This window comes from Pristiophorus japonicus, chromosome 1 (genome assembly GCF_044704955.1).
Source record: "Pristiophorus japonicus isolate sPriJap1 chromosome 1, sPriJap1.hap1, whole genome shotgun sequence".
Taxonomy (NCBI): domain Eukaryota; kingdom Metazoa; phylum Chordata; class Chondrichthyes; family Pristiophoridae; genus Pristiophorus; species Pristiophorus japonicus.
The window spans coordinates 97,184,892-97,204,387 of NC_091977.1; the positions used below are offsets into that span (position 1 = coordinate 97,184,892).

A 19,496-nucleotide genomic window follows, 5' to 3' on the forward strand; every position below is an offset into this window, starting at 1 on the left:
ACACCCTCGCCACCACCTTTGATGCCCTAGTCCCTGTTAAAACAATTACTCTCTCTCTCCCTGGCCATTCCCCCGGTACAGTCCTGACCTTTGTTCCGTTCAGTCCAAGGGACATAGACTTTTAACAGATATGGCGGACAACTGGTTTAGTCATTCACCACCAGATCTGGCTGGACCACATAAAGCACTATCGGGTCCTGCTCTCATCTGCCAAAATCGCTCACTATTCCAGAATTATTCTGGAATGTAAAGATAAATCCCGGCTTCTATTCTCCACTGCTAACCGTCGTTTTAAACCCCACTCCCCAGCCTCCACCCTCCCCTCCGACAATGTGAGGAGCTCATGAACTTCTTTGTCTCTAAGATTGAGACCATCCGTTTGGCTGCCTCTGCCTCTTCCCTTCCTTCCCCGATCCCACCGGATCAAACTTCCAATAAGGAAGCCCCCTGCCTTAGCCCTGACCTCACATCTTTTTCCAGTTTCTCTCTGATCTCTCCCGTCATGACCTTTCCAAGCTCATCCTGTCCATGACACTCACTTCCTTCTCCCTTGACTCTATTCCCACCAAACTGCTGACCACCCAACTTCCTTTTCTGGCACCCATGTTAGCTGACATTGTTAACGGTGTTCTCGCCTCAGACACTGTCCCCCTCTCCCTCAAATCTGCCGTCATCACCCCTCTCAAAAAAAACAACCCTCTATCCCTCCGTCCTTGTAAACTACCTCCCCATCTCCAACCTCCCTTTCCTCTCCAAAGTCCTTGAACAAGCTGTCGTCTCCCAAATCCGTGCCCATCTTTCCCACAATTCCATGTTTGAATCCTTCCAATCCGGATTCCGCACCTGCCACAGTACCGAAACAGCTTTCATCAAAGTCTCAAATGACATCCTTTGTGACTGTGACAAAGGCAAACTATCCCTCCTCGTCCTTCTTGACTTATCTGCTGCCTTTGACATGGTTGACCACTTTATCCTTCTCTAAAGCCTCTCCACCATCGTCCAGCTGGGTGGAACGGCATTTGCCTGGTTCCATTCTTATCTACCTAATTGTAGCTAGAGAAGTACCTGCAACGGCTTCTCTTCCCACCCCCGCATCATTACTTCTTGTGTCCCCCAAGGATCTATCCATGGTCCCCTCCTATTTCTCATCTACATGTTGCCCCTTGGTGACATCATCCGGAAACAGTGTCCGGTTCCATATGTACGCTGATGACACCCAGCTCTATCTCACTACCACTTGTCTTGACCCCTCCATGGTCTCTAAATTATCAGACTGCTGGTCCGACATCCAGTTCTGGATGAGCAGAAATTTTCTACAATTGAATATTGGGAAGACCAAAGCCATTGTTTTCGGTCCCCACCACAAACTCCGTTCCCCGGACACTGAATCCATCCCTCTCCCCAACTTCTGTCTGAGGCTGAACCAGACAATTCACAACCTTGGTGTCATATTTGACTTTTAAATGCGCTTTCGACCACATTGCTGCTGAATAACTAAGACCGCCTATTTCCACCTCCATGACATCGCCAGTCTCCGCCCTTGCCTCAGCTCATCCGCTGCTAAAGCCCTCATCCATGCTTTTATTACCTCTAGACTTGACTATTCCAACGCTGGCCTCTCACATTCTACCCTATGTAAACTGGAGGTGATCGAAAACTCGGCTGCCCGTGTCCTAACTCGCACCAAGTCTCGCTCACCCATCACCCCGCTGACCTACATTGGCTTCCGGTTAAGCATCGCCTCGATTTCAGAATTCTCATCCTTATTTTCAAATCCCTCCATGGTCTCGCCCCTCCCTATCTCTATAATCTCCTCCAGCCCCACAACCCTTGACCATCATTTTCCAGTCCTCTTTGGATCTGGGAATGATGCCAGAGGATTGGAGGACTGCTAATGTAGTACCCTTGTTTAAGAAGGGAGAAAGGGATAGGCCGAGTAATTACAGGCCTGTCAACCTAACCTCAAGTTGTGGGAAAATTATTGGAAAAAATACTGAAAGACAGGATAAATCTGCATTTGGAAAGGCAAGGATTAATTAGGGACAATCAGCACGGATTTGTTACGGGAAGGTTGTATCTGAGTAACCTGATTGAATTTTTTGAGGAGATAACCAAGAGGGTCGATGAGGGTAGTGCGTACGATGTAGTATATATGGACTTTAGCAAAGCTTTTGATAAGGTCCCACGTGGTAGACTGGTCATGAAGGTTAAAGCCCATGGGATACAGGGCAAAGTGTCAAGTTGGATCCAAAATTGGCTTGGAGGTAGGAAGCAAAGGGTAATGATTGATGGATGTTTTTGTGACTGGAAGGATGTTTCCAGTGAGGTTCCGCAGGGCTCAGTACTGGGTCCCTTGCTTTTTGTGGTATGTTTCAATGATGTAGATTTGAATATAGGGAGTATGATTAAGAAGTTTGCAGACAACACTAAAATTGGCTGTGTGGTTAATAATGAAGAGGAAAGTCATGGGCTGCAGGAGGATATCAATCTACTGGTCAGGTGGGCAGAGCAGTGGCAAATAGCATTTAATTCAGAGAAGTGTGAGGTGATGCACTTTGGGAGGGCTAATAAGGAAAGGGTATACACATTAAGCGGTAGGCCACTTAATAATGTAGATCAACAAAGGGATCTTGGAGTGCTTGTCCACAGATCCCTGAAAGTAGCAGGCCAGGTGGATAAGGTGGTTAAGAAGGCACACAGAATGCTTGCCTTTTTTGGCCGAGGAATAGAATATAAGAGCAGGGAGGTTATGCTTAAATTGTATAATACTTTGGTTATGCCACAGCTGGAGTATTGCGTGCAGTTCTGGTCGCCATATTATAGGAAGGATGTGATTGCACCAGAGAGGGTGCAGAGGAGATTTACTAGGATGCTGCCTGGAATGGAGAATCTTAGTTATGAGGACAGATTGGATAGGCTGGGTTTGTTCTCATTGGAACAGAGGAGTTTGAGAGGAGACCTCATTGTGGTGTACAAAATATTGAGGGGCCTGGACATAGTAGATAGTAAGGGTCTTTTTCCATTGGTGGAGGGGTCTATTACGAGGGGGCATAGTTTTAAAGTGGTTGGTGGAAGGTTTAGAGGGGATTTGAGGGGGGCTTCTTTACGCAGAGGGTTGTGGAGATCTGGAACTCGCTGCCTGGAAGAGTGGTGGATGCAAAAACCCTCACCACTTTTAAGAGATGGTTGGATGGGTACTTAAAGTGCAGTAACCTGCAGGGTTACGGACCTAGAGCTGGTAATTGGGATTAGACTGGATGACCTTTTGTTAGACGGAGCAGATATAATGGTAAGTACTGCAGGGAATAGAATACGGCCAGAGTGATCTCCTGGACTAGTTTCGATCACCTGGATGGGTCGGAGAGGAATTTTCCCAGATTTTTTCTCCCTAATTTGGCCTGGGTTTTTATCTGGTTTTTGCCTCTCCCAGGAGATCACATGGCTTCAGTTGGGGTGGAGTGTAGAATATTTCAGTACAAGGGGTGTCGTCGTTGTGTGAGGCGGATTGGTTGGGCTGGGTGCTCTTTGCCTTTCCGTCATTGTTCATAGATTTATATGTAACCTTTAGGGCTACTGACCAAGGGCCGTGTGACTCTTTGTCGGCCGGCGCGGACATGATGGGCCAGAATGGCCTCCTTCTGTGCTGTAAATTTCTCTGTTTCTATGTTTAACCCCCCCCGAGATATTTACACTCCTCTAATTTGGAACTCCTGAGCATCCCTGATTGTAATCGCTCAATCATTGGTGGCCGTGCCTGGCTAAACCTCTCTACCTCTCTTTTCTCCTTCAGGAAGCTCCTTAAAACATACTTCTTAGCCAAGGTTTTGGTCACCTGCGCTAATTTCTACTTATGCGGCTCGGTCAAATTTTTATTGCATAACACTCCTGTGAAGCGCCTTGAGACGTTTCACTATGTTAAAGGCGCTATATAAATACAAGTTGTTGTTGTTTACTAGATGAGACTCTTCATACAGCTTTCTAAGACCATGTTGGAGTGCTTTGGTGCACAGTGCACTGATATTTGGAACTGATTAAAATCTGCAAAAGCAAAACTTATTGCTCAGCGAGTTCATCCAGTGAGTGGATGAATCATATCATCCAGAAAGGACCCAGGTGCAGTCTCCAATCTGTGCTGATCTCTGCCAAGGCAGCAATTAAAGTGTTTCAATGACTTTTGAGTCGCTTGAATGGAGAGTGGTAAAACGTCCTGTGTTTCCGCAGATGGTTAGTGATCAACAACCTCTTGCTGTGCATGCACGTGTGATGTCGGCTAAGAACAGGATTGGGCTTGGCTGTGATACCCCAACTGAATAAACAGCCTCCTGAGTCTTGCTATGAAAACTCACTGATGAACAATGGCTGTGGGTTATGCCGGATTAACAAGCTCCGAGATTGTTAAAATGTTAAAAATCTGAAACAGATTTCCACAGCGTTCGAGGAGACTTGCACTTCTGGGTTTCCCGACCATAATTACTCCCATCCCAGTGAATATCCTGAGCTATGAGTTCAAATCCCACGATGGCAATTTACAAAATTGAGTTCAATAAACTTGGTAATTTGTGAGCTACTACCAGGAAATTATGACATTAAAAATCCGACCGGTTTACTAATGTCCTTCAGGGAATAGAATCTGCCCCCTCTACCTGACCTGGCTTACTTGTGATTCCAGTCCCATGCTATGCGGTTGACTGTTATTGCCTTCAGGGCAGCTAGAGTTAGGCAATGAATACAACCTCACCAGGGTCACCCACATCCCAAGGAGAAGTAAAAACCAGAGTGGCCAATTGGGCACTGGAACGTGACTGACGGAAGTAGAACTGTACCTCAGCAAGAAATTAATGTCTTCAGGAAAGAAGGGAAGAGAATTGTCAAAAAGAAAAACCAGAAGTGTTTCAATTTAGTTTTAGTAATGGAAACAAAAAAAAATGCTGTTTTTTTTTAAAAAACGGTATGATGCAGTTGCTGTGGTTTGATACGTTTTTTGGAGGTTGGAAATGAGTTTAGTGCATTTCCTACATGTGACTTCGACATGCTAGCAAAAATGGGAGGAGCTTTGGAAATTTACAGCAACTGTTCCCACAGATATTTGTTTTAAACAAGCTAAAGAATTTGTTCACCAAAAAACATTGGGTATCGAGCGCTGTTTAAAGGGAAGCAGGTATAACCAGAAGTTAAGGTGGTTTGCAATATTCCTGCACATCTCGGAGCACATCCAAGTCTTTTCTTTTCAGTGAAGATATATTTTTTAAAAGCTGCCAGTTTCAGTTCCTAATCTCTGATGTAGGTGAGGTGATGACAGAAAGACAGACTTGCATTTATATAGCGCCTTTCACGATCACTGAGCATCTCCAAGCACTTTACAGCCAATGAAGTACTTTTGTAGTGCAGTCACTGTTGTAATGCGGGAAACGCGACAGCCAACTTGCGCACAGCAAACTCCCACAAATAGCAATGTGTTAATGACCAGATAATCTGTTTTTGTTATGTTGATTGAGAGATAAATATTGGACAAGACACTGGGGATAACTCCCCTGCTCTTCTTTGAAATAGTGCTATGGGATCTTTTACATCCACCTGAGAGAGCAGACAGGGCCTCGGTTTAACGTCTCATCTGAAAGACAGCACCTCCGGCAGTGCAGCTTTCCCGCATCACAGCACTGGAGTGTCAGCCTTGATTTATGTGCTCAAGTTCCTGGAGTGGGACTTGAACCCACAACCTTCTGACTCAGAGGCGAGTGTGCTACCCACTGAGCCACAGCTGACACAGAGGCACTTCAGTTGGTCTAAGTGCCCCCAGGCTAGGGTATGTGTATATATCTCTATCTCTATATCTCATTATTGAGATCTTTTACATCTACAGAGAACAGTAGCATAGTGGTTATGTTACTGGACTAGTAATCCAGAAGCCTGGACTAATAATCTGGAGACATGAGTTCAAATGCCACCATGGCAGCTGGGGAATTAAAAATCAGTTAATTAAATAAACCTGGAATAAAAAGCTAGTATCTGTAATGGTAACCATGAAACTACTGGATTGTTGTTACAAACCCATCTGGTTCATTTATGTCCTTTTAGGGAAGGAAATCTGCTGTCCTTACCTGGTCTGGCCTATATACAACAACAACAACAACAACTACTTGTATTTATATAGTCCCTTTAACATAGTGAAATGTCCCATGGTGTTTTTCAGGAGTATTATGAGATTAAATATTTGACACCGAGCCGCATTAATTAGGGCAGGTGACCAGAAGCTTGGTCAAAGAGGTAGGTTTTAAGGAGCGTATTGAAGGAGGAAAGAGGTATAGATGCAGAGAGGTTTAAACAGGGAATTCCAAAGCTTGGGGCTTAGGCAACAGAAGGCATGGCCACCAATTTTTCAGTGATTATAATCAGGGATGCTCAAGAGGGCAGAATTAGAGGAGTGCAGACATCTCTGGGAAGGTTGTTTTTTTTTTGGGGGGTGGGGTAGATGGGGCTTGAGGAAATCACAGAGATAGGGAGGAGTGGGGCCATGGAGGGATTTGAAAACAAGGATGAGAATTTTGAAATCGACTATATGTGACTCCAGACCCACAGCAATGTGGTTGACTTTTAATTGCCATCTGAAATGGCTGAGCAAGCTACTCGAGGGCAGTTAGGGATGGGTAATAAATGCTGGCATTGCCAGCAACACCATATCCATGAGCAAATTAAAAAAATGTAGATCATCGATCTATATATCTCCATATCTACATCTTCTATATCTACACAAAATCACTATTTACATTAAACAAATTATGTTCTTTTTTGTTTTAAAGCTTTAAGGATTGCATGAATTATGAATGCAATCTAATGTCACCGTTTTGACCAATCCGAACGACTAGGAGAGCACCACAAAAGGAAGGGTTGGTACTAATTAGGTCAAGGGCATATGTATACTCGTGATGCAAATTGTTAATTTGTAACTACAGTAGGATACAGATTTGTTATTTTCACTGAAGTACAGGCTTAGTGCTGCATTTAAATAGCTTTTTTTTGAAGGTTGGATCTTTACAATATTAGAAGTGTCTGCACTGGATTATACCCAAATATCTTTTGAGGTTTGAAAATCCTGTTGTTTATATACTCAAACATAGCATGTTTAGACAATAAAGTAGCAGTGTCATTCAACTCCGATTGCACTCGTAATTGTTTCCCATTTCCCACACCAACTATCCTATGACTTCTTTGAATAAGATTGTGAAATTAGGCGTAGTTTTGTGCAGTGGAACCACCACAACTAAAAGCTTGATTGAGACTACCCAAGCTAATTTTATGTGGGGCTTATACAGCCGGTTATCAGACAATCTGAGGCAGACAGATTGTGGATTAGAGTGTTCTCGGCCTTTTGGCTAAGATCAAGTGTCGTACCTGTTCTCAGTTTAATATCCCCTATATGGGGACCAAATATTAAATTGTTTTTTGGAACAGGGAGATGGAACAGGGGCTTGCTCCGTCCACTCCATGCACCGACCTGGTATTGCAGTGTTTCCAGGAACAGTGCAGCTTCCCCTCTCGGCCTTTTGGCTAAGATCAAGTGTAAATAGCGCAAAGTGATCTTTGGCGCTGGAGTTGATCTGACAAGAATGAACAACAAAAAAAGAGTGCTGTTGCTTCAGTGGCCATTAAATGTTTGACCCATGTGTTGATTATGTAAGTTTGCAGTGTCTACATTGGACTTTGCTCCTCCTTCAGTAATTTGAGTCTTCAATGAATATGTTTTGTGGTTATGCACGTTTATATAGGGTAGTGTTGAGAGTTTCGCATAATTTCTCTTTACAATAGCACCTACTGTATAGATGCTAACCGTTTAATCTCGAATGATTTTTGTCTTTGGGGAAGAAAAAGATTTGACTCAGCTAAATTAGTTTTATTGATAAATGCTGCTTAAATTTTTGATGGGATGGTATCCCTTGATGCTGGCATCTATATGCTGTTTTTTTTAATCAATTCATGGGATGTGGGCGTCGCTGGCAAGGCCAGCATTTATTGCCCATCCTTAATTGTCCATGAGAAGGTGCTGGTGAGCCGCCGCCTTAAATCGCTGCTGTCCTGTGGTGAAGGTACTCCCACAGTACTGTTTTAGGGAGTTCCAGGATTTTGACCCACTGATACTGAAGGAACGCCAATATATTTCCAAGTCAGGATAGTGTGTGACTTGGAGGGTGGTGTTCTCACGCTCCTGATGCCTTTGTCCTAAGTGGTAGATGTTATGGGTTTGGGAGCTGCTGTCAACGAAGCCTTGGCAAGTTGTTGCAGTGCATCTTGAATGGTACACACTGCAGCCGCAGTGCGCCGGTAGTGGGGGGAGTAACTATTTAAGGTGGTGGATGGTGTACCAGTCAAACGCACTGCTTTGTCCTGGATGGTGTCGAGCTTCTTGAGTGTTATTGGAGCTGCATTCATCCAAGCAACTGGAGATTATTCCATCAAACTTTTGACTTGTGCCTTGTAGATGGCGGAAAGGCTTTGGGGAGTCAGCAGGTGAGACACTTGCTGCAGAATACCCAGCCTCTGACCTGCTCTTGTAGCCACAGTATTTGTGACTGGTCCAGTTAAGTTTCTGGTCAATGGTGACCCCCCCCAGGATGTTGATGGTTTGGGATTTGACGCTGGTAATGCCGTTGAATGTCAAGGAAAGGTGACTAGACACTCTCTCTTGTTGGAGAACCATTGCCTGGCACTTGTGTGGTGTGAATGTTACTTGCCACTTATCAGCCTAAGCCTGAATGTTGTCCAAGTCTTGCTGCATATGGGCATGGACTGCTTTATTATCTGAGGAGTTGTGAATGGAATTGAACACTGCCATCATTAGTGACACACCCACTTCTGACCATAGAAATTTACAGCACGGAAGGAGGCCATTTCGGTCTATCGTGTCCGCGTCGGCCGACCAAGAGCTATCCAGCCTATTTCCACTTTCCAGCTCTTGGTCCGTAGCCCTGTAGGTTACGGCACTTTAAGTGCACATCCAAGTATTTTTTAAATGTGGTGAGGGTTTCTGCCTCTACCACCCTTTCAGGTAGTGAGTTCCAGACCCCCACTACCCTCTGAGTGAAGAAACTTCCCCTCGTATCTCCTCGAAACCTCCCCCCAATTACTTGAAATCTATGTTTGAGGGAAAGTAATTGATGAAGCAGCTAAGGAACCCCTGCGGTGATGTCCTGAGCCTGAGATATTGGGCATCCAACAACCAATAACCATCTTCCTTTGTGCTGGATATGACTCTCGTAAGTGGAAAGTTTTTCCCCTGATACCCACTGACTTCAATCTTACTGGGGCTTCTTGATGCCGCACTCAGTCAAACGCAGGCCTTGAACTGAGATATCCTGGCAGAACCCAAACTGAGTATTAGTGAGTAGATTATTGGTCAGTAAGTATCGATGGCATCTTCCATTACTTTGCTGATGATTGAGAGTAGGCTGATGGGGTGGAAATTAGCCGGATTTGTCCTGCTTTTTGTGGCTGTGACACACCTGTGCAATTTTCCACTTTGCCTGGTAGATGCCAATGTTGTAGCTGTACTGGAGCAGCATGGCTAGATGCACAGCTGTTTTGGGGCACAAGTCTTCAGCACGACAGCCAGGGTGTTGTTGGGGCCATAGCCTTTGCTGTATCCAATATGGTCAACCATTCCTTGATATCATGTGGGGTGAATCAAATTGGCTGAAGACTGGCTTCTGTGATGGTGGTGACCTCAGAAAGAGGCCGAGATGGATCATCTACTCAGCACTTCTGGCTGAAGATGGTTGCAAAGAGGAGATTAACGCAATAGTAAGGAAGGACATTAGCTTGGATGATGTGGAATCTGTATAGGTAGGGCTGTGGAGCACCAAAGGGCAGAAAACGCTAGTGGGAGTTGTGTACAGACCACCAAACAGTAGTAGTGAGGTTGGGTATGGCATCAAACAGGAAATTAGGGATGCGTGCAATAAAGGTACAGCAGTTATCATGGGTGACTTTAACCTACATATAGATTGGGCTAACCAAACTGGTAGCAATACGGTGGAGGAGGATTTCCTGAAGCGTATGAGGGATGGTTTTCTAGACCAATATGTCAAGGAACCAACTAGAGAGCAGGCCATACTAGACTAGGTGTTGTGTAATGAGCAAGGGTTAATTAGCAATCTTGTTGTGTGAGGCCCCTTGGGGAAGAGTGACCACAATATGGTAGAATTGTTCATTAAGATGGAGAGTAACACAGTTAATTCAGAGACTAGGGTCCTGAACTTAAAGAAAGGTAACTTCGATGATGTGAGACGTGAATTGGCTAGGATAGACTGGCGAATGATACTTAAAAGGTTGACGGTGGATAGACAGTGGCAGACATTTAAAGATCACATGGATGAACTTCAAAAATTGTACATCCCTGTCTGGCATAAAAATAAAACAGGGAAGGTGGCTCAACCGTGGCTAACAAGGGAAATTAAGGATAGTGTTAAATCCAAGGAAGAGTCATATAAATTGGCCAAAAAATGCAGCAAACCTGAGGACTGGGAGAAATTTAGAATTCAGCAGAGGAGGACAAAGGGTTTAATTAGGAGGGGGAAGATCGAGTATTAGAGTAAGCTTGCAGGGAACATAAAAACTGACTGCAAAAGCTTCTATAGATATGTGAAAAGTAAAAGATTAGTGAAGACAAATGTAGGTCCCTTGCAATCAGAATCAGGTGACTTTATAATGGGGAACAAAGAAATGGCCGACCAATTGAACAAATACTTTGGTCTGTCTTCACTAAGGAAGACACAAATAACCTTCTGGAAATACTAGGGGACCGAGGGTCTAGCGAGAAGGAGGAACTGAAAGAAATCTTTATTAGTCAGGAAATTGTGTTCGTGAAATTGATGGGATTGAAGGCCGATAAATCCTCAGGGCCTGATAGTCTGCAACCCAGAGCACTTAAGGAAGTGGCCCTAGAAATAAAGGATGCATTGGTAGTCATTTTCCAACATGCTATAGACTCTGGATCAGTTCCTATGGACTGGAGGGTTGCTAATGTAACACCACTTTTTAAAAAAGGAGGGAGAGAGAAAACAGGGAATTATGGACTGGTTAACCTGACATCAGTCGTGGGGAAAATGTTGGAATCACTTATTAAAGATGAAATAGCAGCGCATTTGGAAAGCGGTGACAGAATCGGTTCAAGTCAGCATGGATTTATGAAAGGGAAATCATGCTTCACAAATCTTCTAGAATTTTTTGAGGATGTAACTAGTAGAGTGGACAAGGGAGAAGCAGTGGATGTGGTGTATTTGGACTTTCAAAAGGCTTTTGACAAGGTCCCACACACGAGATTAGTATGCAAAATTAAAGCAAATGGTATTGGGGGTAATGTATTGACGTGGATAGAGAACTGGTTGGCAGACAGGAAGCAAAGAGTAGGAATAAATGGTTCCTTTTCAGAATGGCAGGCAGTGACTAGTGGGGTGCCGCAAGGTTCAGTGCTGGGACCCCAACTATTTACAATATACATTAATGATATAGACAAAGGAATTGAATGTAATATCTCCAAGTTTGCAGATGACACTAAGCTGGGTGGCAGTGTGAGCTGTGAGGAGGATGCTAAGAGGCTTCAGGATGACTTGGACAGGTTAGGTGAGTGGGCAAATGCATGGCAGATGCAGTATAATGTGGATAAATGTGAGGTTATCTACTTTGATGGCAAAAACGGGAAGGCAGAATATTATCTGAATGGTGACAGATTAGGAAAAGGGGAGGTGCAATGAGACCTGGGTGTCATGGTACATTAGTCATTGAAAATTGACATGCAGGTACAGCAGGCGGTAAAGAACGCAAATGTCATGTTGACCTTCATAGCGAGAGAAATTGAGTATAGGAGCACAGAGGTCTTGCTGCAGTTGTACAGGGACTTGGTGAGGCCACACCTTGAATATTGTGTACAGTTTTGGTCTCCTAATCTGAGGAAGGACATTCTTGCTATTGAGGGAGAGCAGCGAAGGTTCACCAGACTGATTCCCGGGATGGCAGGACTGACATATGAAGAAAGACTGGATCGACTCGGCTTATATTCACTGGAATGTAGAAGAATGCGAGAGGACCTCATATAAACATATAACATTCTGACGGTTTGGACAGGTTAGATGCAGGAAGAATGTTCCTGATGTTGGGGAAGTCCAGAACCAGGGGTCACAGTCTAAGGATAAGGGGTAAGCCATTTAGGAACGAGATGAGGAGAAACTTCTTCACTCAGAGAATTGTGAACCTGTGGAATTCTCTACCACAGAAAGTTGTTGAGGCCAGTTCGTTAGATATATTCAAAAGAGAGCTTGATGTGGCTCTTGCGGCTAAAGGGATCAAGGAGTATGGAGAGAAATCAGGAATGGGGTACTGAAATTGCATGATCAGCCATGATCTTATTGAATGGTGGTGCAGGCTCGAAGGACCGAATAGCCTACTCCTGCACCTATTTTCTATGTTTCTATGTAAGTTGAAAAATGTTAGTAAAGCTAGCAACAGGTGAGCAGTAATTGCAAAAACATTGGCACAGACCCTAAAAAAACTGACAACGCAAGAATGGCGGTGACAAGTGAAAACCTGCATTTACATGAGCTTTGTAACTTAAGCAGTAGGCATACACAACACTCCTTCACTTAAATTTAAAGAAAAAAGGAAGTACGTGAAAGCCTAAAGGGGAAATCCAGATGTTCAAAGCAGAAAATTGATGATGAATTTCTAGGTGATTCAGCATCATGCTTCCCTGAAAAATTTAGAAATTTTCTACATTTAAAAATATGAATTCTGGTTAACATTAAGTACTTTCATACTTCATATTTAATAGATTTTTAATATTAAAAGAAAAATCAAAATGTTCTTTGAACTTTCAGCAGATCGAGCAGACCTCACTTACCTTGCTCGTCACTTTGTCACAATAACTTGTTCAACCACCCCCCCAAGGGTTCACAAAGGTAATCAACCTCCTCCAGATCCAGTTCTCTGAGACACTGCATCCCATCCAGCTGCTTATGTGTGTGTGCTAGGTCCATGCAGCAGAGCAGGTCTCCAGTCGTCCTGGTTAACCCATGCCACTGGATAAAGGCCTAGCTCTGTCGAGACCGTGTGGTGGCTGGTGTGCAACGGTCACCACATACAAAAAAAATTCACGCACAGGCATCTTCCACCCCCTCAATTGGAGTTCAGGACTGGAACATCGGGTCCTTCATCGAAACACCTGTTTGTTTACCCTTTCTCAGAGACACATTCATCCAACCCTCCCACTTCATAATGCAACTCCTCTCTCTCTTTTCAATCAAGTTAACCTTGCACTCGTCTCCCCCATCAAACCAGTAATGTTAACTGTTGGCATGAAACACTGACATTTGGCATGTATGACCACAACAATAAATAGCTCTTCAGATGGACCTTGGGCTGTGCCAGGAACATGAGTTGCTGACGCTGTACCTCAATAGGATATCAGGACTGAAGCTTCCTAAACTACATCTCCTGCCTGTGAGAAGTCTCATTAAGATGGTATAGTTGCTTTTGTATGGAGAAGTGTAAACCCAAGGTAAATTACAATTGCTCAAGCATTTATTAGGCTTAGCGAAACCTATAAGGTACCTGTTGTCATTTAAGTACAGTCTACTCTTAATTTGGTTTAAGGGGTAATTTTAACCTAATGTTAAATTGAAATGGGGGAATAGGTGAGTTCGGGTCAGACACCTGTTTGACACCAGATTTGACTTTCCTCTCCATTGACTACATCTCAATGGAGATGAATTAGTCTCAAACATTTCTGCAAACATTTAGCAGCAGAAATTTATACGAGATGATTTTTACAAATGGTGCAATATGTAAAACATATTTTAACAGCTGTAAAGTGTGCTTATAAGAATCCTATTTTGTACTAAGAGGAGGTGAAATCTGCCCATTCACAAACTTCGGCCACCATCATCCTTTCAGCAGATGAATTGAAGTTCTGCAACAGTGGCCTGTTGACATCCAATGCTTTTAAAAAAAATTCTCAACCTTTCCTCTATAGCAAAAGTTGTAAACGAAGCAGAGATGGGAATCATTGACCCAAATCTTTCTGGAGTGGGGTATGACACGGCTGTGAACGTTTAGATTGTAACACTTTTTGTCCACAAAGTTGCTGGAAGTGCGAGCTGATAAACACACAGCGAGGACAACAGGGCATCTGGAACCTTGGTGAACAATGGGACAAACCTTGGTGAACAATGGGACAAACCGTGTATCTCCTTAATCAATCAGATTAAAGGATTGAGAAATAAACAGGAAAGACTGAGAAGGAGGGTGTATTAGAGTGGGTAAATTCAATGTCAAATTAGGTACAGAAGGAAAAAGAAAGATTGGATTAAGAGAGAGAAAAAAGGGATAGAAATGAAAAGTAAGAAAAAAACCTGACATTTTTAAAATCGCCAACAGCAACTCAAAACCTGAAGGAATGAGTCTCCATACTTTTAATTGTTCACTTTCTGGGCAAAAGAGGTTGATTGGGAGTCACTACAATTATCACATCATTAAAAGGGTGCTTGCGCTGTTAATTACTAAACTTAACTTTCTGTGGTGAATTTAATGGGCAATTAATGTGCAAATGCAATAACTTCATGAAAATCACAGGAAGGTTTTGGAGCAGCTCAAATCAGCCAGCAACTTGTGATGATTCGCACTTTTAAGGGGTACCTCTTCACTAAGTTGCTATCTGATTTGTGTATTAATAACAGCATGCGTCGTTCATACGGCATTTTTTCAGCAAAGTCTGGGCCATTGAATCATATAGCACAGAAAGTGGCCATTTGTCACATGTCTGTGCCGACCATTTGAAACTATTCAATTCATCCCCTTTCTCTGCTTTTTCCCCATGGCCCTGCGAATTTCTCCTTTTCATGTATTTATCTAATTTCCTTTTGAAAGTTACTATTGAATCTGCTTCCACCACCCTTTCAGGCAGTGCATTCCAGAGAATGAAGCCTGTGAGCACTCATTTTTGTGATGGCACAGTTTGTGTATCTAATTTGCAGATATATTGTGCCTTTTTAACATCCCAACCAAACCTCTACAGACTCTTTGTTGTCTACAGATCTGGTGTAATTACAGAGATTAATTTGTTTCATGAGTTCCGTACCGATTGCTCAGGTAGCGTGCTAAAAGCAGAAATAAATGCACATTTGCAGTTCCCTCTACTTAACCAAAAAAAAGTACAAGACTGCTTCTTAGCATTCAGGAAAGTGTAGCCCTTTTGTTAAATCTTTAATTTGGCGGATTGTGATGAACACAATTAGTATATTAATGATTCTAGTTATACTTAATTCAGTTCACTGATGTGTAGTCTCGAATTTTTTTTTAAGTGCAAATATTTTGGTCAGCAAAAGTCTCATCGTGTGGTCAGGAAAATGCAACACTAAGTGACCTTAAATCAGCAGAATGTAACTGCACCATGAGGAAGGTTCGCTTTACAGTATAATTTTACTGTGGTGTTGACCAAAGTACAAAAACACAATGGAACAAAAGGGGCCTAATTTCCTGGAAACTGGTACAATTGAAGCATTATACTATTAAGCAGTATGCCATCTGGGAATATGAGAAGTGCACTTTGATTGCCCATGGGTATCTCAAATTGCTATTAGCTGAATGTCCCCAGTGATTGTGGAAAAGGAAAGGTATCATTTGTATTGACTACATCCCTTCTCGGTCTGGATATTGGTGCTTTCTTGGGCATCATATTACCAATGCAGAAATATTTTAATTGTCAGAATTTGATCTGTTTTATAACACAGGATTGGATTTTTATCTCATTTTTATTTTCTTTAAAGCTGTGCCTGGTTATTATTGCAATTTAAATCTAGTCCAACAGGAATAATATTTTTACATTAACTGAACATTGTTTCTTTTTGTTAAATCAAAATGGTTGCAATTTTGTTTTGCTGCATAAGCCCTGACAACGCTAACAGAAACATTCATTAGTACCGTCACATCAGTGGAGTCACTTCATGCCCCATGTGCTGGAATGTGTAATTGTTTTTTCCTCTAGAGCCACTTTAAAAAAAAATGTAAAAAAATTATTTAACCAGAGAACCTTGTTTGTCAGAGAATCTTTGTTTCTCTAACTTGTGTTCAAATTCCTTCATGGTGTCGCCCTAACTGTATCTCTAACCTCCTCTATCCCTACAACCCTCTGAGATCTCAGTGTTCCTCTAATACTGACCCAATTTGTGCTCTACCATTCAGCTGCCGAGGCCCTAAGCTCTGGAATTCCACCCTAAACCTCTCTGCCGCTCTACTTCTCTTTCCTCCTTTAAGTCACTCCTTAAAACCTACCTCATCGGCGTCAAATGTTGTCTGGTAACGCTTCTGTGAAGCGCCTTGGGGCATTTCTGCTATGTTAAAGGTGTTACATAAAAGCAAGTTGCAGTTGAACTACCAATTGTTGAAAATTCCATTTATCTTTTAGTGAAATGCACAGATTTAAAACATTTTACTAATTTGACTCATTTGAATCCTGCATATAACATTTATGTGGAGTGATGATGTGAGTAGTGTACATAATGGAAGTGAATGGGAAGGGTAAATTTCAAGTTTAGGCAACGTTCAGTTGTGTCCACTAGAGACTTGGGGGGAGGGGGGGGAAATTTGGGTTGTATGCGTCTCCCGTTAGGGGGTGCTAACGGGGCACAAATGACTGTGTCCGGACGTGGCACCGCCACATGCTCCCGTGAAATTCCGCAGGAGTTTAGCGGCGACGCTAACTGGCTGCGCCCCGCTACTACCGCTTATGCCCCGGGCTGCTACGCTGGCGATGACAACGTCCTCACTGTGTGCAGCGACCCATTTCCGCCCCGTAGCGAAAACTTGGTAGCGCTACTCGCGGGCCGAAAATTAAAGGGGAGGTGCGGCAGTCAAAATTTCTTTTTAAAATGCCCGACTTACTGGTCACGGCCTTCTTCATTGCAGATCACTTGGTCCGTGCTGCGATCTTGCAGCCCGGCACTCTGCTTGTGTGCCAGACTGCTGCCACAGCAACCCACTCCCTGGTGGTCCAGCGATGGCCCCATCTCCCTCCCACAGAGTAGGCAGCTTGGTCCTCCCCTTTAATGGAAGGGGAGGGCCCTTGTCTTCACGCCAGCGTTACGTTTCCGACCACTTGGCGTTGGAAAATCCGTGTCCCTTTGCACCCTGGTCTCGCCCCCGAGAGGAAGTGGAGTGTGAGATTTTGCGCTCCACTTCCTCTCGGGGGTGGTAAGTCCAATATAGTTCGTGGGGTGGAACTTCGGCGCCTGGCGCAGGAACTCCCGCCTCGCGGCTGTTAATTTTCGGCCATTACTATTTAGGAGGCTGAAGTTGCAGGCACCCATAGAGTTGGACTTCAGTAAGAGACACCATCATCGGAATGGAGGGGAAAAGTTACTTTGTGCTCTGGAGTTCCATGACAATATTGCGAAGTAGGTTCAATTCCATCCTGTGCTCTGAGGCCTTGTACACTATGAGCAGAGACCAGGTATTTCCTTCTATGTAGATGAGTTATCTCTGGGCTTTTATGCATAATCTTAGTGGCTAGTTTAGAATGGGGTTAGTGAAGGTTTGGGAGCAAGTTGCCCACTTACCCTCTTTTGCTGTTTGACGTTTACCCTGTAACGGTTGGGAGGGAAACAATGTTTTGCGAAAAAAAACATAATTTGTCTTTACAACCTCGTGTCCTTTTCACAATATTTACCGTCGAAGATTTGAGAACTGAGTAGTGACACTTTGTAAGTGAGTTTCATGAACTATTGTAAACTGAGCATGTCCGAATATTTCCTCTAGTACGATTGAAGGTTAGCAAACAAAGAGTTTGTAAGCAATAATTTAGCTGGCTTAGATAGTGTCTGCACAAAACATTGAGTTCTCTCCTGACCTGTTAAAGTGAGATCCTTTTTCTTGGTGTGGTGTCCATTGCTGAATCTGATACACAGTTGGTAGGCTTAAGAATATCTGAGTCAGCTACTTTGTTAATGGGATGGGAAGTGTACATGATGTTCTGTTTGATCTGTTTTCTCTGCTTAGCTGTTTGTCTCCTTGGGTCTAGTCATCTATTGCATTCCCCGTCCATAACCCCTTCTGTTGAATATATGAGATTTCAGTGGGAATTAGTTTGTACCCTTTTATACCATGTGATAAATTGACATACACATGTGACTCCACTTCTCAGTATGTTTGGCATAAAAATATGAAAAAACAAAGTCTTGTCTTTCATGAAATGGTGAGATGCCAAATCTCTCTTGGAGCACAAAGAACCCTAGCAACAGTGGATATCAACCCTTAGTGCTAAACTCTGCAGAAGAGAGTAAAAGTTTATATATCTAGGAAAAAAACTTGCATTTATATAGTGCCTTTCACTTCTTCAGGATGTTTCAAAGTGCTTCACAGCTAATCACGTACTTAATTAAACATTTTGTGTTTACATGTTCGATGCAAAGCATGCTAATTATCTCACATTTAGCAAACTAAAAAGCAGCCAAATCAGAAAGACTTAAAACTCTTAACAATTGCACAGAAAAAATTGAGAACCCGTGACAGTTCTTGATTTCCCTTCTTATTTCTCTCTCCACCATCCCCCTCCCCCCCCCCCCCCATCTCTCACCAGTTCAGTAAATTTCACTGAGTTCTCCCCCACCACCCCTGCCCCCATGGTAAATATAATTCCATGACCAGTTGGGCTGAATGACCGGTTTCTGTGCTGTAATTTCTATGTAATTTCACTTTGTTTTCTTGTAAATAAATGTCCTGCCCCCTGCAACAAGTTTAACCCCATGGGGCTGTAGACTTATCTTTTGTTCCATTCCCAGATCAACACTAACTACTTGCACTTACAGGGCCCAAGTTTCGGCCTCAGTTGCTCCTGATTTTTTGGAACAACTGATGTAGAACGGAGTATCTTAGAAATTCTAATTCTCGGCATTTAGTTTGCTCCAGTTCTAGTCAGTTAGAACAGTTTCACTTTGGAACAGAATTATTTTTTCAAAAGGAGGCGTGTCCGGCCACTTACGCCTGTTTTCAAAGTTTCGGCAGTGAAAACTTACTCCAAACTAACTTAGAATGGAGTAAGTGAAGATTTTTATACGCTCGAAAAAACCTTGTCTACACTTTAGAAAATCAGGCGTAGGTTACAAATCAGGCGTAGGGAATGGTGGGGGGGGGGGTTTAAAGGGAAGTTTACAAACATTAAACACTTCAGTTTTACAAATAAAGAGCCATCATCAATAATAAATGATAAAAACATCAATAAATCAACCAATAAATCAATCAAAAAAAATTAATAAGAAATATTTTTTTTTTTAAATCAATAAATAAAACATTTTCTACTTACCGACTGCAGCACCGGGAGCCCTCCAACAGCATGCTGGGAAGCCCCCCCCCCCCCCCCCCCCTAGTGTGTCTCTGTCAGTGTCTCTATCTCTCTGTCTGTCTGTGTGTGTCTCTCACTCTCTGTCTGTCAGTGTCTGTGTTTCTGACAGCGAGAGGAG

The 19,496-nt window shown here is 43.2% G+C and overlaps 1 protein-coding gene and 1 pseudogene across 1 annotated transcript in view; both read left to right on the forward strand.

The window, feature by feature from the left end:
• Nucleotides 1-19,496, forward strand: part of LOC139264760 (semaphorin-4D-like) — a 232,684-nt gene that overhangs the window by 61,952 nt on the left and 151,236 nt on the right. The gene's annotated exons all lie outside the window — the stretch shown is intronic.
• On the forward strand, nucleotides 7,350-7,529 carry LOC139278727 (U2 spliceosomal RNA; annotated as a pseudogene).